Source organism: Lissotriton vulgaris, chromosome 2_1 (assembly GCF_964263255.1).
Source record: "Lissotriton vulgaris chromosome 2_1, aLisVul1.2, whole genome shotgun sequence".
NCBI lineage: Eukaryota > Metazoa > Chordata > Amphibia > Caudata > Salamandridae > Lissotriton > Lissotriton vulgaris.
This window is the reverse complement of record NC_141687.1, coordinates 635,027,048-635,045,490: the sequence shown is the minus strand read 5'-3', so window position 1 is coordinate 635,045,490 and position 18,443 is coordinate 635,027,048.

Genomic DNA, 18,443 nt, shown 5'->3' with positions numbered 1-18,443 from the left:
GCATACCCTTCCCACAGAGGGTGAACAGCAAAACACACAAGATGATGGACGGTATGTTGCACAATGGCAAAACATTCACCCCCAGTCACAGATCTGGGTTTAATCCATTGTTATTTTGCTCACCAAGCCACCCCAGTTCAGACATGGGCACATGCAAATCAGTCTTGACCCTGTGCATCATGGGAACAGTCCAGAGTGAACTGCCAAGCCATGTCTTCCCTGGACCGGAATCAAGCATCCTAGGACCGGTTTCTGGCTATCAGCCTTCATCAGCCAGGATAGCTTGACTCCAGTGGCGTAGTGAGCATGGGACCCACGTCTGGGCATACCCTTCCCACATAGGGGGAACAGCAAAACACACAAGATGATGGACAGAATGTTGCACAATGGCAAAACATTCCCTTAGTCACAGATCTGGGTTTAATCCATCTGTATTTTGCTCACTAAGCCACCCCAGTTCAGACATGGCCATATGCAAATTAGTCTTGACCCTGTGCCTCATGGGAACAGCCCAGACCGAACTGCCAAGCCATGTCTTCCCTGGACCGGAATCAAGCATCCTAGGACTGGTTTCTGGCTATCAGCCTTCATCAGCCAGGATAGCTTGACTACGATGGTGTAATGAGCACGGGACCCACGTCTGGGTATACCCTTCCCACATAGGGTGAACAGCAAAACACCCAAGATGATGGACGGAATGTTGCCCAATGACAAAACATTCACCCCCAGTCACAGATCTGGGTTTAATCCATGGTTATTTTGCTCACCAAGCCACCCCAGTTCAGACATGGCCATATGCAAATTAGTCTTGACCCTGTGCCTCCTGGGAACAGTCCAGACCGAACTGCCAAGCCATGTCTTCCCTGCACCGGAATAAAGCATCCTAGGACCGGTTTCTGGCTATCAGCCTTCATCAGCCAGGATAGCTTGACTCCAGTGGCATAGTGAACACAGGACCCACATCTGGGCACACCCTTCCCACATAGGGTGAACAGCAAAACACACAAGATGATGGACGGTATGTTGCACAATGGCAAAACATTCACCCCCAGTCACAGATCTGGGTTTAATCCATCGTTATTTTGCTCACCAAGCCACCCCAGTTCAGACATGGGCACATGCAAATCAGTCTTGACCCTGTGCATCATGGGAACAGTCCAGAGTGAACTGCCAAGCCATGTCTTCCCTGGACCGGAATCAAGCATCCTAGGACCGGTTTCTGGCTATCAGCCTTCATCAGCCAGGATAGCTTGACTCCAGTGGCGTAGTGAGCACGGGACCCACGTCTGGGCATACCCTTCCCACAGAGGGTGAACAGCAAAACACACAAAGATGATGGACGGAATGTTGCACAATGGCATAACATTCACCCCCAGTCACAGATCTGGGTTTAATCCATCGTTATTTTGCTCACCAAGCCACCCCAGTTCAGACATGGGCACATGCAAATCAGTCTTGACCCTGTGCATCATGGGAACAGTCCAGACTGAACTGCCAAGCCATGTCTTCCCTGGACCGGAATCAAGCATCCTAGGACCGGTTTCTGGCTATCAGCCTTCATCAGCCGGGATAGCTTGACTCCAGTGGCGTAGTGAGCACGGGACCCACGTCTGGGCATACCCTTCCCACAGAGGGTGAACAGCAAAACACACAAAGATGATGGACGGAATGTTGCACAATGGCATAACATTCACCCCCAGTCACAGATCTGGGTTTAATCCATCGTTATTTTGCTCACCAAGCCACCCCAGTTCAGACATGGGCACATGCAAATCAGTCTTGACCCTGTGCATCATGGGAACAGTCCAGACTGAACTGCCAAGCCATGTCTTCCCGGAACCAGAATCAAGCATCCTAGGACCGGTTTCTGGCTATCAGCCTTCATCAGCCAGGATAGCTTGACTCCAGTGGCGTAGTGAGCACGGGACCCACGTCTGGGCATACCCTTCCCACATAGGGGGAACAGCAAAACACACAAGATGATGGACGGAATGTTGCACAATGGCAAAACATTCCCTTAGTCACAGATCTGGGTTTAATCCATCGGTATTTTGCTCACCAAGCCACCCCAGTTCAGACATGGCCATATGCAAATCAGTCTTGACCCTGTGCCTCATGGGAACAGCCCAGCCCGAACTGCCAAGCCATGTCTTCCCTGGACCGGAATCAAGCATCCTAGGACTGGTTTCTGGCTATCAGCCTTCATCAGCCAGGATAGCTTGACTACGGTGGCGTAATGAGCACGGGACCTACGTCTGGGTATACCCTTCCCACATAGGGTGAACAGCAAAACACCCAAGATGATGGACGGAATGTTGCACAATGGCAAAACATTCACCCCGAGTCACAGATCCGGGTTTAATCCATCATTATTTTGCTCACCAAGCCACCCCAGTTCAGACATAGCCATATGCAAATCAGTCTTGACCCTGTGCCTCTTGGGAACAGTCCAGACTGAACTGCCAAGCCATGTCTTCCCTGGACCGGAATCAAGCATCCTAGGACTGGTTTCTGGCTATCAGCCTTCATCAGCCAGGATAGCTTGACCCCAGTGGTGTAGTGAGCACGGGACCCACATCTGGGCATACCCTTCCCACATAGGGTGAACAGCAAAACACACAAGATGATGGACGGAATGTTGCCCAATAGCAAAACATTCACCCCCAGTCACAGATCTGGGTTTAATCCATGGTTATTTTGCTCACCAAGCCATCCCAGTTCAGACATGGCCATATGCAAATTAGTCTTGACCCTGTGCCTCATGGGAACAGTCCAGACCGAACTGCCAAGCCATGTCTTCCCTGCACCGGAATCAAGCATCCTAGGACCGGTTTCTGGCTATCAGCCTTCATCAGCCAGGATAGCTTGACTCCAGTGGCATAGTGAGCACAGGACCCACGTCTGGGCACACCCTTCCCACATAGGGTGAACAGCAAAACACACAAGATGATGGACGGTGTGTTGCACAATGGCAAAACATTCACCCCCAGTCACAGATCTGGGTTTAATCCATCGTTATTTTGCGCACCAAGCCACCCCAGTTCAGACATGGCCATATGCAAATCAGTCTTGACCCTGTGCCTCATGGGAACAGTCCAGATTGAACTGCCAAGCCATGTCTTCCCTGGACCGGAATCAAGCATCCTAGGACCGGTTTCTGGCTATCAGCCGTCTTCAGCCAGGATAGCTTCGGTGCACGGATCATCCGTGCCTCTAAATATCTAAATATCGAAACTTTTATTTTTGATTTTCTCAGCAACTACCGAACGGATTTACACCATTTAAAAAAAGGATGCTTTCTGAAGCAAGCACTACCTTTTTACCAAATTCGTTGTAATTCCGTTCAGCAGTTCCAGCTGTACCTGTGTTTAAAGTTTCCTATGGGAAATGCATTTTTTTACCTCTTTTTTCTAATTTCTCAGGAACTACTGAATGGATTTACACCATTTAACAAAAAGAGTTCTTTCTGAAACAAGGCCTACCTTTTTGCCAAATTTGGTGTAATTCCGTTCAGCAGTTCGGGCTGTAGTCGTGTCTAAAGTTTCCTACGGAAAATTTAATGGCAAAAACACGTTTTGGGAACCCCCTTTTTTCTCGGCCCCTGCTTGGCGAATCACCCTGAAACTTTCTGGATAGGAGCTGACCAGAGTGGACCACACGTTTTTTAAATTTCTCCAAGATTCATCAACCGGCGCCAAAGTTATTGGGAAAACAGAAAATTAGGTCCTAACTATAACTGGCGACCGCCAGTAGATAATATATATATATATATATATATATATATATATATATCTTTTTGGGCATTTTTGCACTGCGCAAATCTAGCCACTGCTCATATGGACACGCTGAAATGGGGGCTGTGGCGATGCGAGGGGACTCGAGGGCGGACTTGTTTTTTTGGGAGATCGCCATTGCCATCATCGGATCCTGCCACAGGGGCCGCAGCGGGATTCCAACTCCACACTCTCCCTATTCCACCGGCCTGGGACGCTCTCAACATGTGGCATCCTGGGAGTGGTAGTTCAGGATTCAACCACGAACTCCCACAGGTGTGCTGCATTGCTCTAGGGAGGGGCGGACCTACGCCAATTACTTCTAGGCAGCAGGAAATCTCGAAACAACAGGATTGCATCGGGTGCAGGGCACTGAAGAAGGCACACCTCGCCGAAATGCATTTGCCGCCACCCTTGCTGTTGCTCTGAACAAATAAAGCCTGTCTCACCTGTTCCCCTCCGGGTCCTGCCTCGTTCTTCTTTGGAGGAGGATTTCGCAATAAACTTCATGTGCTTGCCAGTTGCACATTGCAGGAACCCTCGCCACGTTTTGGGACTGGACATAACCTGGCGTTGCTTCACGGCATTGTACATTTCCATGGACTGGATTGTCTGGTACCCGCCTCTGTTTTAGGGGCCCCTGATCAGTAGAGGTATTCCACCTCTTTTTGGGCATTTTTGCACTGCGCAAATCTAGCCACTGCTCATATGGACACGCTGAAACGGGGGCTGTGGCGATGCGAGGGGACTCGAGGGCGGACTTGTTTGTTTGGGAGATCGCCATTGCCATCATCGGATCCTACCACAGGGGCCGCAGCGGGATTCCAACCCCACACTCTCACTATTCCACCGGCCTGGGACGCTCTCAACATGTGGCATCCTGGGAGTGGTAGTTCAGGATTCAACCACGAACTCCCACAGGTGTGCTGCATTGCTCTAGGGAGGGGCGGACCTACCCCAATTACTTCTAGGCAGCAGGAAATCTCGAAACAACAGGATTGCATCGGGTGCAGGGCACTGAAGAAGGCACACCTCGCCGAAATGCATTTGCCGCCAACCTTGCTGTTGCTCTGAACAAATAAAGCCTATCTCACCTGTTCCCCTCCGGGTCCTGCCTCGTTCTTCTTTGGAGGATGATTTCGCAATATATATATATATATATATATATATATATATATATATATATATATACATATATATATATATATATATATATATATATACATACATACATATATATATATATATCCACACTATCCTTCTCACTGCGCCAGTCCGCAATCATCGACAACACACAGGAAAGAACAGGAAGACCCAGAGTGCAGGTGAGTTCAGTTTATTCAAAAGTACACCACGGCAGCATAACGTTTCGGCCTGCACGGAGGCCTTGGTCACATGGCGCACTAAGAGAGGTGCAGGGAATTTAAAGGGACATTCACAATTGCGGGAAACATTCGATTGGTGAATTTGAACACAGTGGGAGTATTTACAAATCACAACAGGAGAGAGTAACTGCTATTGCTGTAATTAAACCGGGGCAATTTATGTCAACAAATAAATATATATCTATATACAAGCCCTGAAAAATTAATCACTGTTTAAATACAGTTTTTGTTTACTAGCCGATCTTTGTAACAATCCAGTCAAATTCATTGGTAAACCCCATTGGGCAAACGGAGTTTGTGCAAAATGCAATGCAAGAAAGCACATATTTACATAGAATGCAAAATATTTGTCTCAATGATAAATTCATTACAAAAGAATAACCGCATAAATGCTGAAACTGCACGTATATACAATGCACAATAATACTTTTAAAACCACATGTTCTAAAATATATACAATATATTTGATATATATACACATTCGTAGAAATTGTGGATTGTACACTCTTGTCCCCAATTACTGATGAAACATCTAATCAATAATTGGATTGTTATAGTATGGCTAGTTATGCAGGGCTTTATTTAAAGTACCTGCTGACATTCCCCCTGAACTATTTGCAAGAACGTTCAAACTCCCACACCAATCACCCATACCTAATGTGAATGTAAACAAAAGGAAGTGAAAAATAAAACTAAGTGCAACATACTTTTTTTCTCAAAATTACATTAAAAACTTTTATGGTGACATTCATTTGTTTTTTAGGAAAGTAGCAACCAACAAACCAATTTACAATGACCTAGTGTCTAAATTCATATATGGTCATGTTGAACAGTTTGGGCCAACACTACTATGTACAGGTGACAACAAAAACGGTAATATGCAAATCAGCTCTGACCCTGTGCCCCATGGGAACAGTCCAGTCCGAACTACAAAAGCCATGTCCTTCCCAGAACGGAATCAAGCATCCGAGGACCGGACCGGTTTCGAGGTAACACCTCTCATCAGCCCGGCTAGCTTGACTCCAGTGGTGTGGAGTGCCTGGGACCCACGTCTGAGCATCCGCAGCGCACTTATGGCGGTATTGCAAACAAAACAGGTGATGGACCGAATGTGGATCAATGTCACACATTCACCCCAGTCAAAAGATCTGGGCCCAAATCCATCGTTTTTTTGCACTCCACACCACCCTGGGTTAGACAATGGCGATATGCAAATCAGCTCTGACCTTGTGCCCCATGGGAACAGTCCAGTCCGAACTACAAAAGCCATGTCCTTCCCAGAACGTCCGGTCTGGTCCGGTCCTCGGATGCTTGATTCCGGTCTGGGAAGGACATGGCTTTTGTAGTTCGGACTGGACTGTTCCCATGGGGCACAGGGTCAGAGCTGATTTGCATATCGCCATTGTCTAACCCAGGGTGGTGTGGAGTGCAAAAAAACGATGGATTTGGGCCCAGATCTTTGGACTGGGGTGAATGTGTGACATTGATCCACATTCGGTCCATCACCTGTTTTGTTTGCAAATTCTGCCCTAAGTGCGCTGGGGATGCTCAGACGTGGGTCCCAGGCACTCCACACCACTGGAGTCAAGCTAGCCGGGCTGATGAGAGGTGTTACCTCGAAACCGGTCCGGTCCTCGGATGCTTGATTCCGTTCTGGGAAGGACATGGCTTTTGTAGTTCGGACTGGACTGTTCCCATGGGGCACAGGGTCAGAGCTGATTTGCATATCGCCATTGTCTAACCCAGGGTGGTGTGGAGTGCAAAAAAACGATGGATTTGGGCCCAGATCTTTGGACTGGGGTGAATGTGTGACATTGATCCACATTCGGTCCATCACCTGTTTTGTTTGCAAATTCCGCCCTAAGTGCGCTGGGGATGCTCAGACGTGGGTCCCAGGCACTCCACACCACTGGAGTCAAGCTAGCCGGGCTGATGAGAGGTGTTACCTCGAAACCGGTCCGGTCCTCGGATGCTTGATTCCGTTCTGTGAAGGACATGGCTTTTGTAGTTCGGACTGGACTGTTCCCATGGGGCACAGGGTCAGAGCTGATTTGCATATCGCCATTGTCTAACCCAGGGTGGTGTGGAGTGCAAAAAAACGATGGATTTGGGCCCAGATCTTTGGACTGGGGTGAATGTGTGACATTGATCCACATTCGGTCCATCACCTGTTTTGTTTGCAAATTCCGCCCTAAGTGCGCTGGGGATGCTCAGACGTGGGTCCCAGGCACTCCACAGCACTGGAGTCAAGCTAGCCGGGCTGATGAGAGGTGTTACCTCGAAACCGGTCCGGTCCTCGGATGCTTGATTCCGTTCTGGGAAGGACATGGCTTTTGTAGTTCGGACTGGACTGTTCCCATGGGGCACAGGGTCAGAGCTGATTTGCATATCGCCATTGTCTAACCCAGGGTGGTGTGGAGTTCAAAAAAACGATGGATTTGGGCCCAGATCTTTGGACTGGGGTGAATGTGTGACATTGATCCACATTCGGTCCATCACCTGTTTTGTTTGCAAATTCCGCCCTAAGTGCGCTGGGGATGCTCAGACGTGGGTCCCAGGCACTCCACACCACTGGAGTCAAGCTAGCCGGGCTGATGAGAGGTGTTACCTCGAAACCGGTCCGGTCCTCGGATGCTTGATTCCGTTCTGGGAAGGACATGGCTTTTGTAGTTCGGACTGGACTGTTCCCATGGGGCACAGGGTCAGAGCTGATTTGCATATCACCATTGTCTAACCCAGGGTGGTGTGGAGTTCAAAAAAACGATGGATTTGGGCCCAGATCTTTGGACTGGGGTGAATGTGTGACATTGATTCACATTCGGTCAATCACCTGTTTTGTTTGCAAATTCCGCCCTAAGTGCGCTGGGGATGCTCAAACGTGGGTCCCAGGCACTCCACACCACTGGAGTCAAGCTAGCCGGGCTGATGAGAGGTGTTACCTCGAAACCGGTCCGGTCCTCGGATGCTTGATTCCGTTCTGGGAAGGACATGGCTTTTGTAGTTTGGACTGGACTGTTCCCATGGGGCACAGGGTCAGAGCTGATTTGCATATCGCCATTGTCTAACCCAGGGTGGTGTGGAGTGCAAAAAAACGATGGATTTGGGCCCAGATCTTTGGACGGGGGTGAATGTGTGACATTGATCCACATTCGGTCCATCACCTGTTTTGTTGACAAATAAAATGACATCACTGATGACAACATCCAGTGACTGTATGTTTCTGTAAAGTTAAAATATGTCTTACATATTGAAGAATGAGTGGATGTATAAATGTCTAGATGAAGGATTTAGTAGGTGCATGACTGACTGTATGAGAGAGTGATTAAATGTGTCTCACTGAGTGCATGGGTTAGTGATTAAACTGTCTTAATTTATGCATCATTATGTCTGTTGTTCTGTAAACTGCTGCATGTGTTGATCAGTAGCTATATGAGTAACTATATGGGTAATTGATTGGTTGCCCAAGTATTTGTATGGGAGAGTGAGTGTGTGTGTGAGGGTGGCTGGGAGGTGTGTGACTCTTTGCATAGATGTGTGAACAGTTGATTCGCTAGATGTATGGGTTCACAACTGCATGTGGAAACAGCTGTATGGGTGGTTGACTGTGTGCATGAGTGTATTGGTGAGTGAACGGATATCTCAGTGCTACATGTCAAAGTAAGCACATATGTAAAACACAGTACATGTGAGAGTTGACATATATAAATTAATGTGTTTAAGAGCCAGTGAATTTGTGAGTGGCTGCATGGATCATTGAAAACTTGTATCAGTGATTGTATAAGAGAGTAAATATGTGTTAGAATATGTTTGAATAAGTAAGGTGTGTATAACTGTATAGTTGAGGAAATGGAGGTGTGATTGATTCTTTGCATGACTGACTAGGTGTATGAGTAACTCCATGGATGAATGACAATCTGTGAGTGTCTGTTTACACTGAGTGTATCTAAGGTTATATCAGAGTCTGTAGAGGTTCATCGTATTAACACAGGAATGATGTCATCAGTGATGTTGTCAGTAATGTCATTTTTAAAGGAAACCTTTCATCAATTGATGACACTTTTCCCCCAAACTTCCTTGGTATATTCCAATATATGCGAATAAATCTGTTTCTTCTTACATGAGAGACTATGGAATGGGTTCAATCAACAATAACTTGCGTTTCAACATGCAAGACATCTACAGAGGAGATGGTGTGCACTTGTCAGATGAGGGGAATAGAATATTCCTCCTGAAGTTAAGACTGTGCATTGTAACCTACTTGAAGGTACCTAAATCAGCCACAGAACCCAATAGCTCTTATCAGAGCTATCCTACCTCTGATCATTCTAAACGTTTATCTTTTTCTATGTTTTTTCACTATTTTTCACCAAAGTACGCTCCCCGGTACGCTTACCGGTGCACGTACCGGGCGCTCTCCACGCGATTTTTTATTTTTTTTTGCCTATTTGAGCGTCCTAAGCCCCCCTCAGAAAACCTAAAGGGTCAGGAAGTGTCTACCGTGCCCCCTTCTACCCATTCCGAACATTGTTTGCCCTCCATCTTGTGTCTCAATTCTACCGAAACACAAAATGGAGGACTCCCGTAACGCTGCCGGTACGCGTACCGGTACGCGAACCGGTAAGCTCTCGATAAAAAAAGGTGGGAAAGTAATTTACAGAAAAACCACTTGAGACGCTTTCATCAAATATAGAATAGGCCCTACTACATAGCAGTCCCTACCATTTACCCAAATTTGATGGAATTCCATTGAGACATTTATGCTGTAGGCCTGCCTAAATATCCTGAGGTAAATTACATGACAAAAACACATATGAAGTGTTAGAATTGACAACCAATTAAAATGTTACTTTCATTTTCTACTATTATATCATGACATTTGATTGGTTATGTACCTGAATATATATAAAGAAAGAGAGAGAAACACAGCCATTTTGACTACTACTTCCTGAAGTACATTTGAAGAGCATTTTCACTGACAACTTAAACTTCTTTTTCAAAGGTAAGAAGTTATTTTAAAAATTTGAAAGGAGAACTATGTTATGGTAATTTGTGAAAACGTTTTCAGATAGTTATATACTGTCCCTCTGTAAGAGTTAGAGATTGAGATAGGCTTCTCTGTTATAATTATGGATTGAGTTAGGCTTCTATGGTATAATTATGAATTTACTTAGTCTTCATCACAGGCACTTTTTAATAGTTCTACTTCCTGCCTGAATCCATACAGTGCCCAAAGATAACTTCACTGTTAAAAACTCACAAGTACCTGTCTGAACTTTAACCCAACAGTAACCTATCTCTACTGATATATTTATTTTTTATGCAATTTACAGCAAGAAAATGGAAGCGCAACAGAAAGAAAATAATATTTCCTTTCAAATTAATATTGAAAACAATCCAAAGAAAGAAAATAAACAAAATGACTTTTTGGATGACACATTGACGAAGAATTAATTAAATGTGTAGAAGAATGTGAATCATGGAATGAAAAGGAGGACATACCTGATGAATTGATGTTACAAATTCTTTTAGATTTTGAAAAATCAGAACAATAAATTTAAATTGTAAAAGTTAAAATTCTTTGAGACATTATTCTTTTTTATTTGAAAATTATGAAATAGTACCCAAAAAGATATAATATAAAGTGAGACTTAAAATATACTGTGCAACTTTTTTGTGTTACATAGTAAGTTTGCTCATAGTTACTTCCTTTCTCCAACTACATTATCTCCAATGTGTATTTAACATCTCTTTATCATCTCCTGCCTCCATATTGTTTCTGCTTTCCTGACAGACTATGGTATGAATTCCATATACCACAATAACTTCTGAAACAACATGCAAGATATCTACAAATGAGACGGTGTTTATTAATTTTTAGACTCTGCATTGGTACCTACATGTTGCTACTTAAATAAAAAAAACAAAAAAAAAACAACCAAAGAACAATCAATAAACATACAATATTTGAAAATGCTATCATTCTTTTTTCCCAATATTACGCTCCCCGGACCGCTTCCCGGTGCGCGTACCGGGCGCTCCCCCCGCAAAAAAACGGAATTTTTTTTAATTTTTTTTTTGCCCCGCGGGGCCCTTTTAAATCCCCCACATCAAACCTAGGGGGTCAGGGAGGATCTACCCTTCCCCCTTATGGTCATTTCCCCCTTTGTTTTGGCCACCTCTTGTCTCTCGATCCTACCGAGACACAAGATGGCGGCCGCTCCGGACTGTTTAGAATGTTTACAGACACCGGGGAGCCAATCAGCTTTCCATGCGCAAGTCGCGTACCGCGCCCGGAGCACTCCCCGGTGCGCGTACCGGGACGCGCTTACAGATATATATATTTTTTTGAACCTAAATTACTCAAAATCCACTATTGCACATATCTTGAGACCTAGCAAAGGCACATCGGGCTACCAGTCCCTACAATTTTGCCAAGTTTCATAAAAATCCATTCAGCCGTTCGAGCTAAAAGTGAGTCCAACCGCCCTATGGAAATTAACATGGGGAAAACACGTTTTGGGACCCCCCTTTTATCTCGGCCCCCGCTTGACGAATCCCCCCCAAACTTTCAGGGGACGCTCAGAAATACAATGTGCCATTTTCCTGAAGATTTCAGCCAATTCTGTCCTTCAACACCAAAGTTATTCAACATAGAATTTTCAGAAATCCCTATTCAAAAAAATCCTAACTATATATACCTACTGGCGACCGCCAGTAGATAATATTATATATATATATATATATATATATATATATATATATATATATATATATATATATATATATATATATATATATATTTATATTTATTTATATATATATATATGTATATATATATATATGTATATATATATATATACATATATGTACATATATATATATATATATATATATATATATATATATATATATATATATATATATATATATATACATATATATATTAAGCATGGGCGAATTTTGCGAATCTGGCGTTCGCAAATTTTGCGAATTTGCGAACTCGCAATCCGCAAAATCCACGAATTCTCGCGAATTTGCGGATTTTTTTTTTGTGTTCGCAAGGATTTCTGCCAGTTCGCAAGGATTTCTGCCAGTTCGCGAGGGTTTTGTACCAGTTCGCAATTGCGAACTTACATGTCGGCTCGCAACGGTCGCGAATATGTTTTTTCAACGTCTGGTTGATCATCACAGGTTCCCAGCACCCTCTGTTTCACCCATGCCACCCTCTGGTACATCAATGCCACCCTCTGGTTCATCATCACTGTAGATTATGGGGGGAAAAAGCAAGCACACCTGCCTGTTTCAACTGACATGAATTAATTTGGGGTTGATTTATTAATGTGTCACTGTTTTAAAATTCCAGTCTGGCACCTGCTTCCTTATCTGTAATTTGCTTTCTGTTGCAGTGCATTTTTTTTTCCAGGACCTTTGTGGCCTACTTGTAGCTATTCTATGAGCCTGCTGTGAGGGTCAGGGCAGGGTCATACAATTGTTGCAACTAGCAACTGAACTCTGGAGGGGTCCTTGTCAGGAAGCACTACAGGGAATGGTTACTAATGATGAGCTTGAACTTTTGAACCTGCTGAATGCTTTCACTTTTGCAAAACTCGTTTTTCTGCAGAACAGCATTACAGCAACTGTAATGCCCCAAACAAGCTTATATGAGAAAGTTGATTTCTAATCCAAAAGTTATCCAAAGAAAATCAAAAGGCCTCAAATCCAAAAAAGTGCAGGCAAATGTCAACCTGAGGAGTTATTCTGATAAAAATCATAATTTTCAGAAGGTCTATGCTGCTTGCTAGTAGATTTCTTGTGCAGAATTGCAATTTTTGTAATTTCGCGAGTGCGAGATTGTTGCTGCCCGCCGCACCTACATGTTCGCAATTGCGAACTTACACCGCATGCCGCAAAATTGTATCACCAAGAAAAAAAAATCCGCTGCGTGCGAATTTGCGGATTTTCGGTAAATTCGCGAGCGTTCGCGGATTGCGAATTTACCGAAAATCCGCAAAATCCGCGAGCGGAACGGATTTTCCGCCCATGCTTAATATATATATATATATATGTGTGTGTGTATATATATGTATATACACATATATATATATATATATATATATATATATATATATACATATATATATATATATATATATATTTCAGCAATCAATGCATTAGAGCAGAGTGCATTCATTCAATTGTTCTTGATAGCCTTTTGATCCTTTCAAGGGTTTACTTTTACTCCTTGCTATTTTTTATGCAGGGATCCTTTGAAAATGGAGCAGGGTGAATGAAATGGAGGATGCTGAGAATGCAGAGGAGAAGCCGAAAAGCAGGAACCCCGCCAAAGGTGAAGAACGTGATGTGGCAGTGCCCCAGAAGCAGAAAGGTGAGCGATCCTATGGCAGATGATTACTGACACGACAACTCGAACGTGAAACAATCTTCTGTCTAGGAAGGACGGTTTATGCTGGAAGTGCTTCAGCCCTGCTGCATCCATGGCCAGGCACGCTGCAAGCACGGCAATAATTGTGAACAGACTTAATAAATATATAGGCTTCATGATTCATGTGGACCAAAAAGGGTCTCTGTTGTGAGGAAGGCATAGAGACCTTACTCATAAATTAATGATTGTGATGAGTTGGTGGAATTGGGTTTGGTGGTGTGCTATTCAGGCTCTTTAGTTCTATACACCATAGATACAGTGAAGGCATTTGATCATGGCAATTGACCATTCTGCTAACCAGGCCCAGGGTCAGTGCTCAGTTTAAAAGGTATATGGTAATTAGGTATAATTGCAATTGGTACAGACAACCTTCCTGTAAGTCCCTAGCATATGGGAGGGCATGTAGGTTTAGAGACCCAGTGGATTTAATGCACGTAAGTGTACTGCTGTGGTGCCTGCTGTGAGTTTAAATCCAGCCCTGCGTTGCAGGCTTCTTTCAAAATAAAACCGTGTCTAAATTTGACTTTGGAATTAAACGTACTTCCAAGTCTTAAACGTACTTATTTATATATATAAGTAACCCCAAGGTCTGCCATAGGTGCCCCAGAGTAGGGTGCATTGTAATAATAAGCAGGGACATTATAAAATCTGTTTTGGATGCCCTGGTGGTGGAAAAACTGCCAATTTTTGTAGATTGATAGCTCAATTGGCTAACATGGGAAAGCTCCAATAAACTTTAATAAAGCCTATCATTTGACAGGAGTGAGCTAGAAATGTAATTCAAAGTATGAAAACAACAGTTACAATAAATCCAGAAACGTGCCAGGGTTGGATTTATTATAACTAGCTATTGCAGGAAAGAAGTTATAGACCTGCTTTCCTGAAGGTACCAAAAATCATCCCTGTAGCAGCCTCTTCTGATTGGCCAGCCTTTTACAGGCTGCGACAACCTTCCTTGATGAGGTATGAAGTGGCTTGGGCTGAGACAAAGGAAACAGCTGGTGAGAGGGGATCTGCTGCTGTCGCTACCAGTACAGGAAGGGGGCTGGGTAGCCAAACTGGTCTTTAAAGGGAGAAAGACAGTGAGGATAGTAACTAGGCCCACCCCCATTTCCTGCACCCCAACTAGATGGGAGCTCTTGTTATTGAATTAGGATAGGAGCTGGAAGGGGACTGTTGAGGAAAATTAGCCTTACCTGAAACTCCAGGACAGACTTTCTCCTTGGTGATTTTTGTTGAGAAGTTCTTTCTGGGCCACAAATATGCCACACTTCACAGGAAGTTGTCATCAAAAAGGGTGGCACCTTTCCCCCTTATTGGTGGGAGATCCTCCACTCCTGCTAGCCCTGAAACTGGAATAAATATGGGAGAGCTGCCAAGCAACTCAGCTTCCTACCTGGGAACATCAAGAGAAGAAGGATTGCCCTGCTGACCCCTGGTCTGCACCAATAGAGGGCTGCACTCTGAAGGACTATACCTACTGCAACCCCTGGGCTTCAGAAAAGAGGACTTTGCCTTGCTTCAAAGGATTAAGGAGTGGACTCCCTGAAAGCAGCAGGTAGAAAAGAGTTTCAAGAAGTCACCTGCATCGACTCCACCAAGAGAAGCCCAGCTGACCAGCTCCACCTGGACTTTAAAGGAGTTGGCCAGGTGCATTGTGGGAATTGTAGTCCCACATCTCCAAGAGACAAATCAGAGCTTCTGGACCCTTGGTTGGAGTTGTGGACCCTCAAAAACCCAATGGAGACCTTTTGGAAGAAGATCCAGAAGTTCGGAACCATTTGGACAACTTTTTTTCTAAAAGCTCCATAAATTGACCAAACCCATTGATGAGACTCAAGCCGGTGATGCCGAACTACGACTTAGCCTGCAATCCAAATTTGCCCCCTCCGTTAGCTCCAGAGCTCTTCACTGTTGATGAGAACAAGAACCTCCAGGAATCAACGTAGCATCTCCATTGTGGTTGGCCTGAAACTTTAACTTTGTCCCGGTTAACTTCGACCAAATGTCGTCAAGCTCATTTTTACATTTAATCCACAAAAATGTATATATATCCGGTTCACTACACTGTAGTTATGTCATTTTGGTGTCATTTTAATCATAAAAATATTTCCTATTTTTATAAATTGGTGTTGGATTTTTATGGTGTGTTGTGTCTCACTTATTTACTATTTTGGTGATGTTAATACTTTACACATCTGTCTCCTCAGTGAAGCCTGATTGTTCATGAGACAAGCTACCAAGGGTTGAGCAAGAATTAATTTATTGAAACTGGACCAGACCATATTTGTGATTGTGATGATGTTACTAGCTGTAGGTACTTACCTGCACCTATTAATAAACCACATTCCAACGATAGGAAGCTGAAAAAATTAAGCAGATGCTAAGCAACTGGTGAATCTACCCCATAGGATTTACTGCGGAGTTAGTTTATTAAATTAATGAATATTCCTGTAACTCATCTAATGTCATACCAAAACCTTGCTGCACATTCAATATCTTTAAACTCACCATTTTTTTTAAATGGGCATTGGTTAAATACGAACCCCTTATTACTATGTAGTACAAGCATACTTAGTGATAATGTCTTTAACTTGTTATCACCTCTGAACTCTATTTTTGCCCTGATAGGTTTTCAACAGTATAGCCCAGAAATAACTTTGATAGGCATTGCTAATATGCTCTTATTTCAAGATCTCATCTGCTTTTTCCAAGAACGACTTGCCATTTTGGAGCTACTGACAAATCAATTTTTCTTCCCCTGGACCTTCACAATAGCTTCTTTGCTAAAATATAAGGGGACTGTACGGATTAAGTAATTAAGTTATGGGAGAATTGAAATTAACTTCCATGGATATAGTCTGCCATGTCATCAAATTTCCTTGGTGCCCAAGAATGTATACCTGATACTCTTAACAATATAGTTCTGGTAACTGGATGTCTGAATTGCAGTCAACTGCTGGAAGGTGACAGGTTACTACCTCAGCATATGTTGGCTTGCAAAATAGGTAGCAAGCTGTCTAAATTTAAATACATTTACTTGGCCACTTGGACTACTAACCTGGGATAAAACAGTATAAGGTCACAAGTTTACTTGTGGAAGGAAACAGTCTGTGGAACTAGTCACTCAGTCAGAGAGGTGATGATGCGTAGGGTGACCAGGCGCACAGTCCCAGTTTTCCCGGCAGATTTCAAGAAATTAAGCTAATTTCCCTGTTTTAGAGAGGGTCGGCTGAAAACAGCTGGTGGTATCTTTTTATGTTTTGCAAAGCAGGGATAGTTAGCAGCTGTTATAAGAACGCAATTTAATCAACAGGTATGCTACTGGCTTTAAAAATTGCATTTTATGTATGTTCTTACTGCCTCCTTTGTAATTCTCTGCTAAGGAGCGCTGTCATTCTGAGCATTGGGTTGAAGTACAATTGTAGTCCTTCTTCTATTTTTGGGAAATGTCCCGTTTTTGGGCTTTAAAATTATGGTCACCCTATGATGGGTACAATTTGCTGTGCCATATTGGAGAGAATTTTAAGCCGTCTGAGAAGGTATGGGAGGGACCCTTGACAATCACAGAGATCCGAGATCACTGCACTGTTTCTTTACAACCCACAGGCGAGCCTGGGCCCCCACAGAAGATGACGAAGTTCAGAGAGGCTCGAGTTACAACATGTTCAAAGTGTGATGCAACAGGTGTTCATGATTTGCACATTTTCCTGTATTGTCCGACCTTCAGGAGTTTTGAGTAGAGGTAAGTAATACCATGTGTAATAACCTCTGTGAAGAGATGGAGGTAAACAACGTTGTTTTTTTCTAGTTTGTCGAGCTAATAGTTGATCTAGCAGCTAGCAAAAATAAGCTTATTTCATGTGATACTATTGGCCAGGCTACAACTTTGGAGATAGTGGATAAAGTAGTCCCTGTAAGTGGTTGGAGTTCGAGTGCAGATAATTAAATGCCCCCAATGATTACCTATCAGCTCAGGGAAAAGTGTAACACCTGAACCGTGGCAAACCTGTGCTGAACGACGGATCATATGATCAAGCTCTTGCTTTTAGAGGGTCTCATGGTGGTTTTACTTCAAACGAGCTTTCCAGGCAAAGAGTCCTGTGGGTATTAGGACCAGACTCCATGAAACGGTTCTTGAAGTCATATGAGGACCAACAAATCTTTAAAACACACAAGTTGCCTGGGCTTTGCAAAATTTTGCTGCCACAGAATTGTTTTATTGTATTCAGATACATTGCCCAACCAGAAGCCTGCACTGCAGCACAATATTCCAGCAATAGCAGACATATTTGCTAGCTGAAACACGAATCCACAGCAGAGATAACACTCATCAGAAGTATTTTGTCTGGAGCAGACAGCACTTACCAGAGAGACTCGGTTACATATTTTAATATATGTTGTGGAATACTGTGCCAGAAAAAAATCAGTGCGTCACAAATAATGAGTAGAAGTAATGGTCCACAGTAATTAGGTGCAATTAAAAAGGTCCCTCGGAATACTACGGCCTAAATAATTCTGCTAAAAGTTTTGGACCCAGATATATATTATAGAATATTGTACCCAAGTTTAAAATATTACGCAGTTCAATTAAGTCCTCATCGATGTTATCTGAGAATTAAATTGTAGTCCTTGTCAACACAGATGACAAAAAATTACCCTTTTTAGTTTATTGAAAGTTTGTAATATTATAGAGTGGTATATTAAATGGGATGTGCAAGAGTTTTTCAAAATAGTGCTACCTGATAATGTTTAGGTCTGGCCTAGAGAGAGCTATAGTTGTTTTGCCGGTCTCATGCAATAAAAAATAAATGTGACGTACAAATATAATCTACATACAGT